We start from the raw sequence: 14,006 nt of genomic DNA, 5'->3' as shown, positions 1-14,006 counted from the left end.
CACTTTGAAGACCAGACTCCTTGTTCAACTGACCTATTGTACTTGCCGTAGCTGTGAACGCAAAAATGCAATTTTTCTGTGAGACATTTCAGATGTGTTCACTTTTGGTTTTTCCTCCAAATAAAGTGATAAGCTGAGCTGTCTGATCATCTGACTACTTGTGGTTTTTTTTCGCCCTGGAGGACTTTGCTAGAGCAATGTTTTCTTTTTTTTCCCCAGGTCTCAGCAGTCAGGCCTACGGACTTTAGTGAGTACAGTGCTACATCACAATGTAAGAATAGAAACAAAGGCTGACACCACAAAAATCAGGCCAAGGTGTGTTAAACAAGAATTTTCTTCCACATGATGTGTAATGTCTGAAGAGCAAATGTCATTCATGACTGAAAATCAAACTGTACACTTCAACAGCTCTGTAGCAAAACTTCACCGTGGAAATTCCTCTGCGTCTTTGCATGGTGTGAACAGGTCTGCCTTTTGACTCCCCTGTTCTCAAGGCCTCAGCACTCATAAACAAAGTGATTTATTCAAACTTTCCATATCAGAATTCTGCTATCTAATTACTTCAGGGGGGACAGCATATTCCACTCGCCTATGAGTTATGGAGAACCTTCTTTATGAGTGAAGTTGATGGAGGATCAGGCGAAGAGCTCATCATAAATCCTCAATAATGCAAACGTTTGAGGAATATCTCAAAATAAAAATGCAAATGTGATTAAGAATGGGTTAGCCTGTGCTGATATGGCAGCTTGTATCATCTAAAGAGATGCAGAGCACCTACGGGGGAAAAGTGCCACGTACTTAGGAGGCACTCAAATAAATAAATAACATTCACTAGTATAGATGCTGTATGGTAATATCTCCTTTACAGCATGCACAGATGCACATGTGCCCTGCACATGTAGACACTCACACAGACACAGGAACACACACTGGCAGCCACACACACACACAAACACACACACACTTGTGCAGTCAGTACGCTTATGAAAATGAAAGTGTGCCCAACATTTTAATCTCACACCTACGTGGCCCTAACGAGAAGGCATAAACTTTTAGGAGGCAGGATGAAGTGGAGGCTTGCAGATGCAAATGGGGCACGTGGAAAATGGCGGAGGTACAATGCAGAAGCTTGTTAGTGACTGAGAGGCGAACAGTGAGGACGATCGCGACACCTCGTCACTCGCCTTTTATCTCTCGTCACTGGCAGATGAAAAATCACTGTGAATCTGCCACATCCGTCTGCATTAACATAACAAAGCCTCCGAGGAGAGAGAAAGAGAGAGGTAGAAAGAGAAAGAAGGAGAGAGAGGCCATAGCAACTGTCCTTTTTAAATCTACCCAAAGTCCGAACCAATGTGCAGAATTGACAAATTCTCTGTGCTTTTTAGCCATTATTATTTATTCTTTCTCTCTTCCTCTCTCCTACTCTGGCTTTCACACACACACACATTCACACAGGATACAGACAGTGAGAACAGATGTCGAGCTGCCACCTAAAGATCCTCCCCAATCTTAGCATCATCTCACCACTCAGCCAGTCTTGTCAGCACAATAGACAGGACAGAATTACAGACGGGTCTCTCTCTTTCTTTAAAAAAGGCACAAAAAAAGAGGGACTCATCACCTCTCTCTTTTTCTATCTCGCCATTCCTCTTCACCCCCACCCCCCATCCCCATCTCTCCATACAAAGCTCATTGGGTGGAAAGAGAGAGAAAGAGGAATGGGAAAGAAGGGGGGGTTGAAAGACATTATGCATATGAAAATGTCCTGAAAGAGGTGTGATTTATGTATGCATTAGATGCAGATTCCATTACGGGCCAGTGGCTCAAGTGAGATCTTTCCAGGAACACCGAGGCGACCTGATCAAACTCAGTCTCATTACTGGCCATACGGGCAGCAGGGAAAGTACTGACGGAGGAGAGAAAGGGTGCAACAGAGTGAGAAAAGAAAAAAAAAAGAGATAGAGGAGGCATATTTACAACCTGGACACACACACCTCACCCACAGGGAGAGAGTAAATTGCAATCTGCCCTCCAAGACCGCGGCAGATCACAGACAGGCGTTCACCTGAAAGACGAGTGGGAGAGAAAGAGAAGAGCAGGGAGAAATAGATGGCAAGAAAAGTGCGAATATATGTCTGTGGGTAACTGTGGTCAACTGTGAACATTGTTGCCTCGTGTCTGTCTGTCTGTCTGTCTGTCTGTCTGTCTGTCTGTCTGTCAGTCCACCATCCAGCAGCATTATTTTTCACCCAAAACAGCCTCACACCCCTACTGTGTACTGTATGTGTCGCAATCTATATGCATTCTTAAAAAATATATATGCAAGTGCATGCCTGTAGGAAGACCGGGGTGGAGGAGGAGGGTTGTTTGGCTTGATAATCACGTGCCTGCTCGAGATAAGGAAAAAGTGTTTTGTGAAAAGAAAACATGGGCGGCAGTCCTCCATCCTGGCTGACCCCGACGCTGCAGCCCCAGTGATTGGGGTCAGCCTGGAGATTCCTCTCTGGCCAGCTAATGTGATTGCATCGGAGCAATCCCCTTAAACGCCATCAGCTCTGATCTGCATAGTAATTGGCTCGACTCTCCTTGGACGTGACCTTGGGGAGGGGCGCTGTCACTCCCGCCGTTCTCTCCTGTACCGGCAATCATACACACACATACAAACTCACACACACACACACACACGTGTAGTTGTACCATGGCCATGGATGCAGGCATGGACAGAAGAGGTGAGGAGCGGATGCCCTACACGGTTCGCTGGGTAGTGACTGTATGTGCAAAGTGAGGAAGAAATTCAGGTGACAGGTGTTAATAAACTACCAGGAAACGGGTGATATCTCACAATCAACATGTATTACAAGATAATGACAAACTAAGTGCTGCACGCAGATGTCTGTCACTGTGGTGGGAAGTCGTGTAGAAATGCAACATTTTAGGTGAGTTATCTGGGGTACACACTAAAGTGATCTGCTTTCGAACCCGAGAGGAAGTGAAGAAAATAGCGCTGAAAATGCCCTTAAATCTGCTTTAACTATAAATGAATCCCTTTTCACGATTAACAGTAATTCCTAAAGAAAGTACAATGAGATAGGGGGTTAAGTCATGCTGCTGCAATTCCATTTTTCAAACACCCTGTAACCTTCTCTCTTTTTGTCCTTCTTGCATCAGCACTATTTGTTGAAGATCTTAACGAAAGACAAAGAAGCAAATGTATATTTTATGAACGTGTGCCTCTGGTTTATCTTCCTTTGTGGGGCTTATGTATACAATCGAAACCAGCTCTCGAAGAGAAAAGCGCTTTTTCTTCTCCTGTCCCCCGATGTCAACGACAAGGTAAGTTGTGGCTTTGGCTGGCTTTTTGATATGCATTTCAAACGGGAGAAAAAACTTCACAACCGTAGAGGCTAATTTGCAATGGAGATTTTTTTTATTATTATTATCATTCTCTGCTTCGGAAAGCAAAACAGTCAAGGGTGTCAAGCGAGTGACAAGTTTGTTTTCCTGTAATGATTTCCGCAAACTTGAGGTCTGTTCTGTTTTGTTCCTTAGACAGTTTGACCTAGTTGGAGTGCGAGCACGTCCCCTCTCTCTTTCCCTCACTCATGCATTGTTAAAGCCGTGGGCCCGTATTAGGCACTCCCAAGTCATCACATGTCAGAAGAAGCTAATACAAACTGTGTGTGTGTATGAACAGAAATGTAGATTTTGTTTGCATTAGGGAGAAATTAGCTTTTTCGGCTAAGTTTGAGCCAAAGAACAGCTAATCAAGAATTTAAAAATATGTTATGAAATTACTTTAAAGCAGCAGAAGCAATCTGTCACCACTGTGCAGTTCACTACAATGAATTAAGTGACACTCCCTCAGCCGTAAGTCTGACATTAAACCGCCATCTATCCTCACTCCCAGAGTAACCCTCTGCATGGCCGCAGCAGCATTGGATTATTCATTTGAAACATCAGCACTGAAACAGGCCCAATGTCTGCGGGAAAAAGTTTCTGAGGCATCCTCAAATGGTTGAGGGGGAAGTCTGGGGCCCAGAGGATTTGACTGGAGCGCACCCAGCAATACTCAAGGAAAAAAAAAAAGGCAAAAAAAAAAAAAAGGAGTGCTTTGTTAGAAGAGCGAGAGGCATCCCTTGGGCTGTCTCTTTGAATAAGCTAGGAGTAAAGAATCCACCAGCACCACCAACCCCGCCACACACCCTCCACTTCTCCTCTCACTCACTCACTCTCGCTGTGTACCCACCGTCTCCTCCCCGACTACTTCTCCCCCCTCCCTCCCTCCTCTCTCCCTTCAGAGCGACAGAGGTATAATTGTGCCACGGGGTTTTAGGTGGTGTGACATATCTGTCACCTGCCGTATCGTGCTCTCCAGAGGAGCCTTGCCTTCCTGTTGGGTGTCGTGGGGAGAGAGAGAGAGAGAAATGGCGGCTGGCTGGGGCTGTTTGTTGACTTTTGTCACTGCATTGATGCTTTGTAAACTTTCCACCGCCCCAAAGTTTTGTTACCACGCTCGGGTACATGAGGTGGCGCGACGGCCACATGTGCGCTCCATGGCTCGGGCTCTTTTTGAGTGTCATTAAACATAATATATAGCCACTGGGAGCAAACAATGCCTCTGCATGCTTTCATAAACTCAGAGAACATCAGGTATTATTGCAGACACGTCATGCTTCTCAACATATGCCAGACAATATGGCCCTGCCTGTTGTCCCTCCTAAGGGGAGAGTCTGACTTTAAATGAAAAGTCCCCATTTTTACATAAATTATGAAATATACGTGGTCCTGAGCTGTCTTTCTCTAATAGGCCTTCACTCCCCTTCTTTCGCCCTCTCACTTCACAGCCAAATCACGAATTCTGTTGGCAGTGAAATATATTGAATTTGACAACTCCAAGAAAGACTTTCTGAAGGATAGCGTTTTATTTTGGGTGACCTAATTGTACGCTCCCCATGGCTGCTCCTTGTGCGGTATCTCACTCACTCCTGAAACAGCTTCATTTCTACATTCAAATTATTCATCATCGCCTGGATTTATTTCCTCCTTTCTTCACTTTTCATACCTTTGGTGTTCTCTGCGGGGATTTGAAATGAGGAGGGAGAAAAAAAAAAAGTGCTTCTTTGTTTTTTTTTCGCGAGCTATTGTTGAAACACCTTAAGTCTCTGGTGTACGGCAGAAACTGAAGTGATAGACAGGGCTGCCCTATTTACAGCCAGATTAAAAAGAATCACACAGGAAGACAGTGTTAAATGATGATTGTCTATGACATTTAACAATTGATTAAAGAAAGATAAGTTTTAATAGGTGGTGGTGCTGGTGATGTGGGTGTTTGGGGGGGGTATGGGGGGTGGGCTGTTCTTCTCGGCAGCAATATTTCTTTATGCATGCCATATTCTGCAGCTTGTAACAATGAAATGATAAATTTAACATAAAACATCTAAAGTGTATCAAAAAGAGTCTGCGTATTGAAGCAAATGAGGATTTTTTAAAAAACTTGTACAAACATAGTGGTACTTTTTCTCACATACTGCATACAAAAAAAAACATACCATACAATTACATACCTTACAAATTTCATTAGAATAATATATCAGATTTGTTGTAAATATCCCCATTTTTGGTCTTTGGAGAACTTTCAAAAGTCTTTTCTTTTTTTTTTCTGAAAGTGCAATAAATTTCACTTTTATTTTGACTTTTAAAAGGTGAGAATAACTGATATTTGTTAATGTGATTAAAAAACAACACAACATTTCCAGTAATACTGCATTAAATGTGTACTTTTTGGATCACAATGACTAGCTAACCAAATGATTTTGAAAGAGGCAAGTTTGGAACTTGCTCCAAATTTTCCGAATTTTACTCGAGTCATTTTCTGTATGAAAGTTGTCTTAGTGTTATAAAAGTTGTCTTAGTCAGACTTAAACTAACCGCAGGCCCGCACAGGTGATCTATTTTTACACTTCTCCATGTTATATCTATAGCAATCATTTTCAAGAATCATAATCTCGTTTAGAGTGTGTAAAGTAATGTCAGTTGTCAAACGTCATGTCAGTCCGTCTCACGGCATGCTAATTACACGTGCAAGACAAGAGCATTAGAACAGGGGTAAATAGCAATAGCAACACCTGACACGACCGTAGATAGAAACACTCTTAGACAAAAAGAATAAGTAAGAGACACGTGCTGACAAGGAGGCAGACACACTGAGAGACACAGAGAGACACAGAGAGAGAGAGAGAGAGAGAGAGAGAGAGAGAGAGAGAGAGAGAGAGAGAGAGAGAGAGAGAGAGAGAGAGAGAGAGTCATTGGTGGGGAAGTTACTCAACTAAGTGAAACTCCACTGTTTTCGCAACTAAAAGGACAAAAGTGACAGATAGCGTGGGATATTCATGCTTTCAGAAATAAAATGACAAAGGGGCCATCAGTGGAGGACTGCTGGCAAATGTCTCGGCCAGTGGTTAACAGACTGTGACTCAGAACTGCAAATTAGAGATTTGATCGAATGGTATAGGTATGTAAATTATTTTTAGCTTTCTTTTTTTTAAAAATCAAGATCTGACTATGACAAACTCCAGGTTTGGGTATACCTGTGCAGTAGACTGAGTAATACACTCCTCACACTAAGCAGTTGTCTACCATGATAAATGTTTGATATGTAAGCCTACACAGTAGCATGCATAATTTTAGGCTGCAAGGAAATATCTTAAAATTGGGTTCAGGAGGGTCTCTCAACAAAATAAATGTCACTTTTTTTTAAGAATACACAGTTATAAAATATTCAAAAAGTTTAAATACAGACTGAAAGTATGCTACTCATGGTCTAAATTGATTCTTGTTTTTTTTTTTTTTTTTTCTGCCTGCCAGCTAAGTACATGTACACTAAAAATATTTCCATCCAAAACTTTGAAACACAAAACTACGGATGTGGAAATTCCACAGAAACAAATCAAGTTATCCACTAAGAGTCAAGACTGACAAATACAACTTCATCTGAGAGTTTAATGAGTTGAACTGTATTGTGCTGTAAATAGTCTCTCTCCGTAGGGCACTGCATTGGCCTGCGGACGGTTCCTGGCATGTCTGTGAAGTGTGGCGGTGCCCTGTGGGGACGGGAACACACACACACCAGCCCCCCCAGCATCCCCCCTCGCAACAGCTGCCGTGCTGCAGGAGGCAGCCGTACCCCTCGCTGATCAAATCTTGTCCGTCACATTTCCCCTAATTAACGGGCATCTGCTTCCCCCATTTTCCCTACATGGCTACACACTTTCCCTCTGTAGTTCCAATCATCTGATCGTTATGACCTTTAACCCCTCCGAGCTCGTCTGGCTCGGAGCATGCCTGTGTTTGCCCGCCTGCCCACCCTCCTTTCTGCTTACCTGCCTGCCACATACCAGCTGGGGAGACGCAAGGGCATGCAAACAAACAAACCAACGAGGCAGTGTTCATCTGGAGGACAGACATCACACTTCTGTCTTTTCCAGTGATTATTATTCCTGCCAAACTTCGCTCGCTTTCAAAAAAAGAAAAAAAAAAATCTAACAGTAAAAACTGAAATTTACAGACTTTCGTTTCTACTTGGCCACAGTAGGCTTTTGTTTCTGAGAACCACTGTCTAGCAACACAGTTATGAGTCACAGTGACTGATTTGCAGAGTCCCTTTCAAAGCCAGAAATGGTCCAAACAAACCAAGAACTTAACGTCTTAAAATTCTATTTTTGCCCAAGAGATTTTGGCTCCTTCCTACACTAAAGAAAACTTAAACTCATCTCATTTTGGTACAGGAAAACTTGGCTTACAGCGCTGTCATGATTTTTATTTCACTACGTGGAATGACATAATTAAAGTGTGGTAAAAGCCCGGATTAACACCAGTCACTCAGACCCCACAGCCAGTCACCAGCGTGAGGAAATCTCTTTTTGTTGGAGGCTTTATGTGTTATGGTAAGGACAGAGGATGACGAGGATGATGCCTGTGTGTGTGTGTGTGCATTCCGTCATTCACAACACAGAAGCACCTGAGCAGGCACCAGCTGGCAATGTGAGAGGTGCGCTCTAATTTAAAATGCATCTCATTAAAAGCAACCCATAGCCTGTCACTGCACTCTTTCTCTGTATAAAGACACAGTGTGGAATTAATGATTTTCTTAAAAAAAAAAAAAAAAAAACCTCAAGAAATAGCTGCTGAAATGTTTCTCTCAATAAATATGTTACATAGGAAAGAATTACGCTTTGTAGCTATTTTTCTTATTTTTAAATATGTTTTTGTTTTAACCAATAGGAGTTTATGTAGATTTTGCTGTTGAAGTTTGACCTTGAATTATGTGTATTTCTATTGAGCAGAGATTGAAGGCTTTTGTTTGTTTGTTGCTATTGTTTAAAACCCATTTCCCATTTGCAGGGAGAAATATACTTAAGAGAAGTGTTTATTCATTTGTAGAGATGGCTCCACTGCCAAGGAGAGGAGACTTGATGGAAGCTCAGATTCATTAAAACTTAATTAATATGCATCATTATGTAAATGAGGGTGCAGTTAATGAGTTTTTAAAAGAAGCATTCCTTAATTAGTTCACTTTTAATGGCATCATCATTTATCTTTTTCTTCTTTGAAGCAGAATGATGCACTAGATGCAGGCAGTTCTAAAATGCTAATCTACGTTTTATCATCTTATTTTTCTGATTTCCATGTGATAGCAACGACATCTCGAATCTCGTCGCTAATGAGGGACGTTTACACGTTTTAATGTCGGTTATTTCAATTCAAGACACTGTAAAATTTCTGAAAAAGGGGGAGGACTCCAAACAAACACAGAATGCTTATCACATATCCTGAGAAAAAAAAATGATAATTAAAAATGTATCGACCAGGAGAAGTTAAATCTAGACCCTTAGGCTACTCACAGATGCATTTTTTTTTCCCAGCCCGTTTGGGGAAAAAAAAAATCTCAACAGTTCCATTTCCCAGAGAACAACACTGGCAGGGTGTCAGAAGACTTGACAAAACCTGGAGACTTCTGACAGCGTCACACTTCTGGATAATTGGTCCCCGGCACTTCCTGTAAAAAGCGAGCAAACTTCCTCCTTTGCAGCGGTCCCAATAAAACTTTCTTCACAGTGTTGCACCTTAACCAACACCGCATTTTCTTATGCATTGTTATGCATGCCACACTGCTGTTTAAACGATAACGTAAACTGCAGAGGAACTGTTTCTTTTTTTGTTTTGTTTTGTTTTGTTTTTGTTATCAGATTTCAGTCAGTATCAAATTCTGAGAACACGTGAGAACATGGCTCTCAGGTGAGAGTTTCAGTTTTTAAAAGGTAATATTACGTATGTGTATCTGTCCAAGTATAATGATTTTATAATGCTGGACATTTGAAAACTTACTTATAGAAAAAAACAAAAAACAAAATGCAAGGAGGTGTTTAAAGTTTTGAAGCTTTTCATGAGACTTTTACTGCCAAAAGCACATTATGTGAACTGTATGACCTGGGTCTAGTTCATTCATACACACACACACACATACACACACATCCCCACCCTTTCACATCTTCTCCTCTGATGAACATTTTGATTGTTCCACCTCAGAAGGAATCAGTTGCATCATTTCTCTTAGGGCATCGGCACTGGGCGGTACAAGCCTTTTGCATTAACAATAAATTTATCATGCATGAGTATGGTCCTCTCCTGTGAATTGATAAGTGGATGTGAATAGGAAAATGCGGTATATTGGCTTGAAAGTGAAAGAGGGGTGAAATGACACAGTGAGCCTCAAAACCCAAATGTGGACACCAATTTTACGTCTAAATTCACGAGATGTTTAGATTTTTGAATGTGGCGACACACATTTTTATGTCATTTTTCTCCGAAATCAAACACTGTGACATTAGAGGACTTTATAGCTGCACAACAAGAAGTTAGTTTAACTCATTTCATTTGAAGCAATAGCAAATAAAATATCATTATTATTATGATTACTATCATTATTATTATTATCATTAGTCATTACTATTATTATTTTTATTATTATTATTATTGTTATTATCACTGCTACTAGTGTTGTTGTTGTTGAAATGCCTTTGTTTTGCTATTATTATCTCTCTGCTTCCCCTTATAGATGAAATGCAGCAGTTTCTCTCATTATTTAGATGTGCATTCCTGTGGAATCAATTCTCATAGACACATATAAATTATTGTTTAACGAGAAGCTGTATCCTATAAATTATTCAAAGCACCTGGGATTACAATACGAGATCAAATGATAGGAAAGAAAGAGCACTCTGCTGGAGGCAGCCCGCACACGAGCCATCACATTCCCAGTTTGATGTTCCACACAATCTGCTTATGCAGGAATAATTGGGGAGTAACAGACATCATGTGTACAGATACACTGGCCCCGCTTTTGTATGCCATATTTGGAAAGAGGTAATTGGGCCGCTGGACATGGTCAGCAATGTCACCCCAACTCGTGTACACATTTGTCCTCTGCGCAGGCAAAGTTACCAAGTAAGCTCCTGAATAACATGAAAAAATAATCAGCTTGTTTATTCTCTCCTGCAGGAATCCTTACAAAACTTACAAAGCGTGAAAAAAGAATGAAAGTTAGGGAGGAGCCACTTGTTTACAGCTCTCACACAGACATACGGAGGAGAAAAGTGTAAAAAAAAAAAAAAAAAAAATTCATGGCCACGTTCCCCATCCGGATGAATTTAAACTGCAGGTTTCAGTAGGTAAGAATACGGAAACAGTAGAATTTATTGGTGTGTTACGGTGCCCTGATGTGTTGTAAAAAGGACACTTCGGTAGATAAGGAGAAAGCCATTGTGTGGCGTGTGACTGATGGAGAAAGGGGATTTAAATTGAGTCCTCAGTCATAAAATAAATAATGTGTATGTCACCAAAGTGGGGAGCAGAAAGGAAGAGAAAAGAAAAAGATGACAATGATCTGCTCTCACAGGAACCCGGGGCGTTGTAGGCCGGTAGACGGAGGGCATTGTGGGACTGTTAGAAACATGAGGGATGCAGGTGCACTGAGGGATGAATGTGGTTTTGCTGAGTGTGTGTGGCTGCGCTGGGATGAGAGGGGGGCACGTAATTGCCCCCACAGATGGGTGAAGTGTAAGGAGGCAAGAGGCGGGTGTGGGGAAGAGGCGGAGAGCAAGTGTGTGCCATGGGTGCACGAGTTACTACATGTGTGTCTATTTTGCTTTGCAGAAACCTCAAGCAAATGAGTTAAGAGCACATCCAGGGTGAAACGGATGAAATAAATAAATAAATAAAATGTCTCAGTGAAATATTAAAACTCCAGCAAGAACAGGCACAAAAAGTTGAAGACAGGATAAGAAGTATGTGCACATGTGTCCAAAACAAGCAGGGCATAAAAGACGTGAATTACTCTTTAGTACAGTAAGTTTAACAGGTGCTGCAATACCCACAACAGGACTACTTTTTCTTTCCACATGAATCCGAAACTCACCTCTCAAAAAATAAATAAATAAATAAATAAAATAAAAAGACATAGAGACTAGAAAACTCAAGGAGGAAGAGGGATTAAGATGAAGAAAGGACGGGCCGTGGGGAAGGAGAGAGTGAGGGAAAAAAGGATAGCGAGAGCGAGAGAGTGGGAGGGAAACAGGAAGAGGGAGATCATAGCGAGGGAAAAGAAGAAGACCGAAAGATCATAAGAGATGCATATGCATTTGCACACGAGAGAGGGAGAGAGAAAAGAGGGGGAGAGGGAGCAGGAGACCGTAGGGGACTGTCCCCATTCCTGCACCCCACGCTGAGAGCTCCTTCTCCTCGACCGTGCCACTTCCGATCAGCCACGCAGACGAGCCTCAGCCCCCATGACAGAGCTACTGAGACTGGCGGTGCCAGCGAAAGGCTGGATCCCCACTGAATATACTGACGAGAGAGCAAGAAGTTTGGGCTCTCAGTAGGCATGTTCCTCCCTCTCTTATTCATTTCAATTACAAGGGGCTTGTATTCCTGCAGGGCAAGGCCGTGTCGTGTGATCCACTGTAATGCAGCGAGGGCGACACAGAGAAAACACGCTGATGCACCATTATCTGCATATTATATGGAGCTGGTTACATTAGTGGCTACAGCACGAGGGGAAATGGGCAGGAAGTCTCTGCTGAAAGGTGGCAGAAGTTGAAGTGATACAAACACATAAACACCAGATAAAAAAAAAAAGAATTTGTTTAACGCATCTTGAACACTGAAGAAGAAATGCCTCATTTATGCTTTTTTCTGCAATTGATACACATTGTTCTGGATTCAAACACTGCCCAGTCCTCATACTAGAAATGTCTGAAATACATATGAGATCCCAAATTTAATCATATCATGGTCACAAACGCTTGACATGCAAATGCTTTGCAAAACTTGCCCCTTCTATGAATTCTGTATTGCTGCTTGAAAACACACGCATGCATGAACTTGCAAACACACTGCCATCGGAGTGAAGCATTGTTGCACTTCTATTGTTCAAATGCAAAAAAAAAAAAAAAAGAAAATGAAAAAGAATCTGCATCTTTATGTATCATATATTATACTGATTAATCACCAACTCAGACATGCTGTGGAGGAGAAGAATGTATTTAGAGCCTTCTACCTTAAGTCTATTACTTCCTATAATCTTTAGTTCAATTTCAGAGGAATATGGGTGTTTTGTAGTACGACTTCCTTTTCAGTAAAGGCTCTCTTTGTGCACGGAGAGAATGTGTTTTATTTGTATTTATGCATATGAATAGCATACGCTGAATGCCAATGATTAGATGGCTTAAGTTCCCCTTCAGAGTTCATATCCTCCATAAAACTGTCCAATTATCTGTTCATGAGCTGAGAGGGGATATGTATGCATGCGTCTGAAAGCATGCCCAACAGTGCCACCTAGCCCTTGAGAGAAGGGGGAAGCAGTTTTTAATATCTTCCTCTGTTTCTGCATTTCATTTTTATGATCCATGAGCAAATTGCAATGAAGTCAGCATTATTTTGTGTTTTTATTCAAAGTTTTGCCCAAATTTCATGTCTTACACCTGGTAGTTGTTTTGGAAAATATGTTTTATGTTATTCAAAATCATTACATTTTGGGTTTTTTAATGAACGGGGTGATACTAATAATTTCCTTCCAGTACAAAACAGGAAACCACAACACTCTATTGTGAAAATTAGTGAAATTCCAACACAGCATATAATATGCATACCTTGTCAGTGGTGCAATATAATACCTCACTGTGAGCGAGTGAGTAATTTTTCGCTGTGTGAGTCTAAGTCTGAGCAGGGGAGTTATTCTCTGCCTGATAACTGCCAAAATAACAGCAGATAATTAGGCCCTTTAGAGCGCTGGGTGTCTCTTAACAAAGGCACCTGCGTTTCCTGTGGTGATTGCCGTGCACCCCGAGTGATTGTCATTTTTAATCTAGCACTCCCGCTGAGACTTCTTCGGCAGCAGCCTAGTCTGTAGGGTGCCAAAGGTACCTGCATGGGAAAGCGTGCGGGTGTTCGTGTGCATGTGCACAGTGCATGCATGTGTGCAAGTGTATCCGGTTAGCCAAGCATGTGTCAGTGCATGCACATGAAAGCAGACATGTGTTTAAAAAAAAAAAAAACACCCTGGCGTAACATACCTTTATAGGTTTGTGGATGCACGCGTGTACTTGTGTGTGTTTGAATGTGTGTTACGGTGTTTATGTATATACAATGTAAATACTATGGGGTGTTTAGGCATTCTCCTCATAATTATGCTGTAATTGCCACAAGTTAAAATGGTTGACATTAAAATTGACATCACACCAGAGGTGAATGTCATCAGTCAGCCTCTGCAAAGGAAATTAGTTTCCCTGCATTCAGGTTTGTGCATTCATAAATGTGGCTTATACTGCTGGCAACCGGCAAATGTTTGCAAATGTACAGGAATGATTTTCAGTTCATCTCAATGAAATAATTTGTTCTGAACATCCTCCCTCATCTGACTGCTCTGACAAGAAACAGACACCCTCCTC

The 14,006-nt window shown here is 41.6% G+C and overlaps 1 long non-coding RNA gene across 1 annotated transcript; it reads left to right on the top strand.

Annotated features, from left to right (window-relative positions):
* Positions 1-6,268: 6,268 nt before the first annotated feature.
* On the top strand, positions 6,269-10,702 carry LOC121199236. Its single transcript, XR_005896425.1, has 2 exons — positions 6,269-6,514; positions 7,048-10,702. It is a non-coding gene; the product is annotated as an uncharacterized LOC121199236 (long non-coding RNA).
* The last annotated feature ends 3,304 nt before the right edge of the window (positions 10,703-14,006 follow it).

The sequence above is a fragment of the Toxotes jaculatrix genome, chromosome 19, assembly GCF_017976425.1.
Source record: "Toxotes jaculatrix isolate fToxJac2 chromosome 19, fToxJac2.pri, whole genome shotgun sequence".
Classification (NCBI taxonomy): domain Eukaryota; kingdom Metazoa; phylum Chordata; class Actinopteri; family Toxotidae; genus Toxotes; species Toxotes jaculatrix.
The sequence above is the reverse complement of the archived record's forward strand: the minus strand, read 5'-3'. Positions and strand labels throughout refer to the sequence as shown.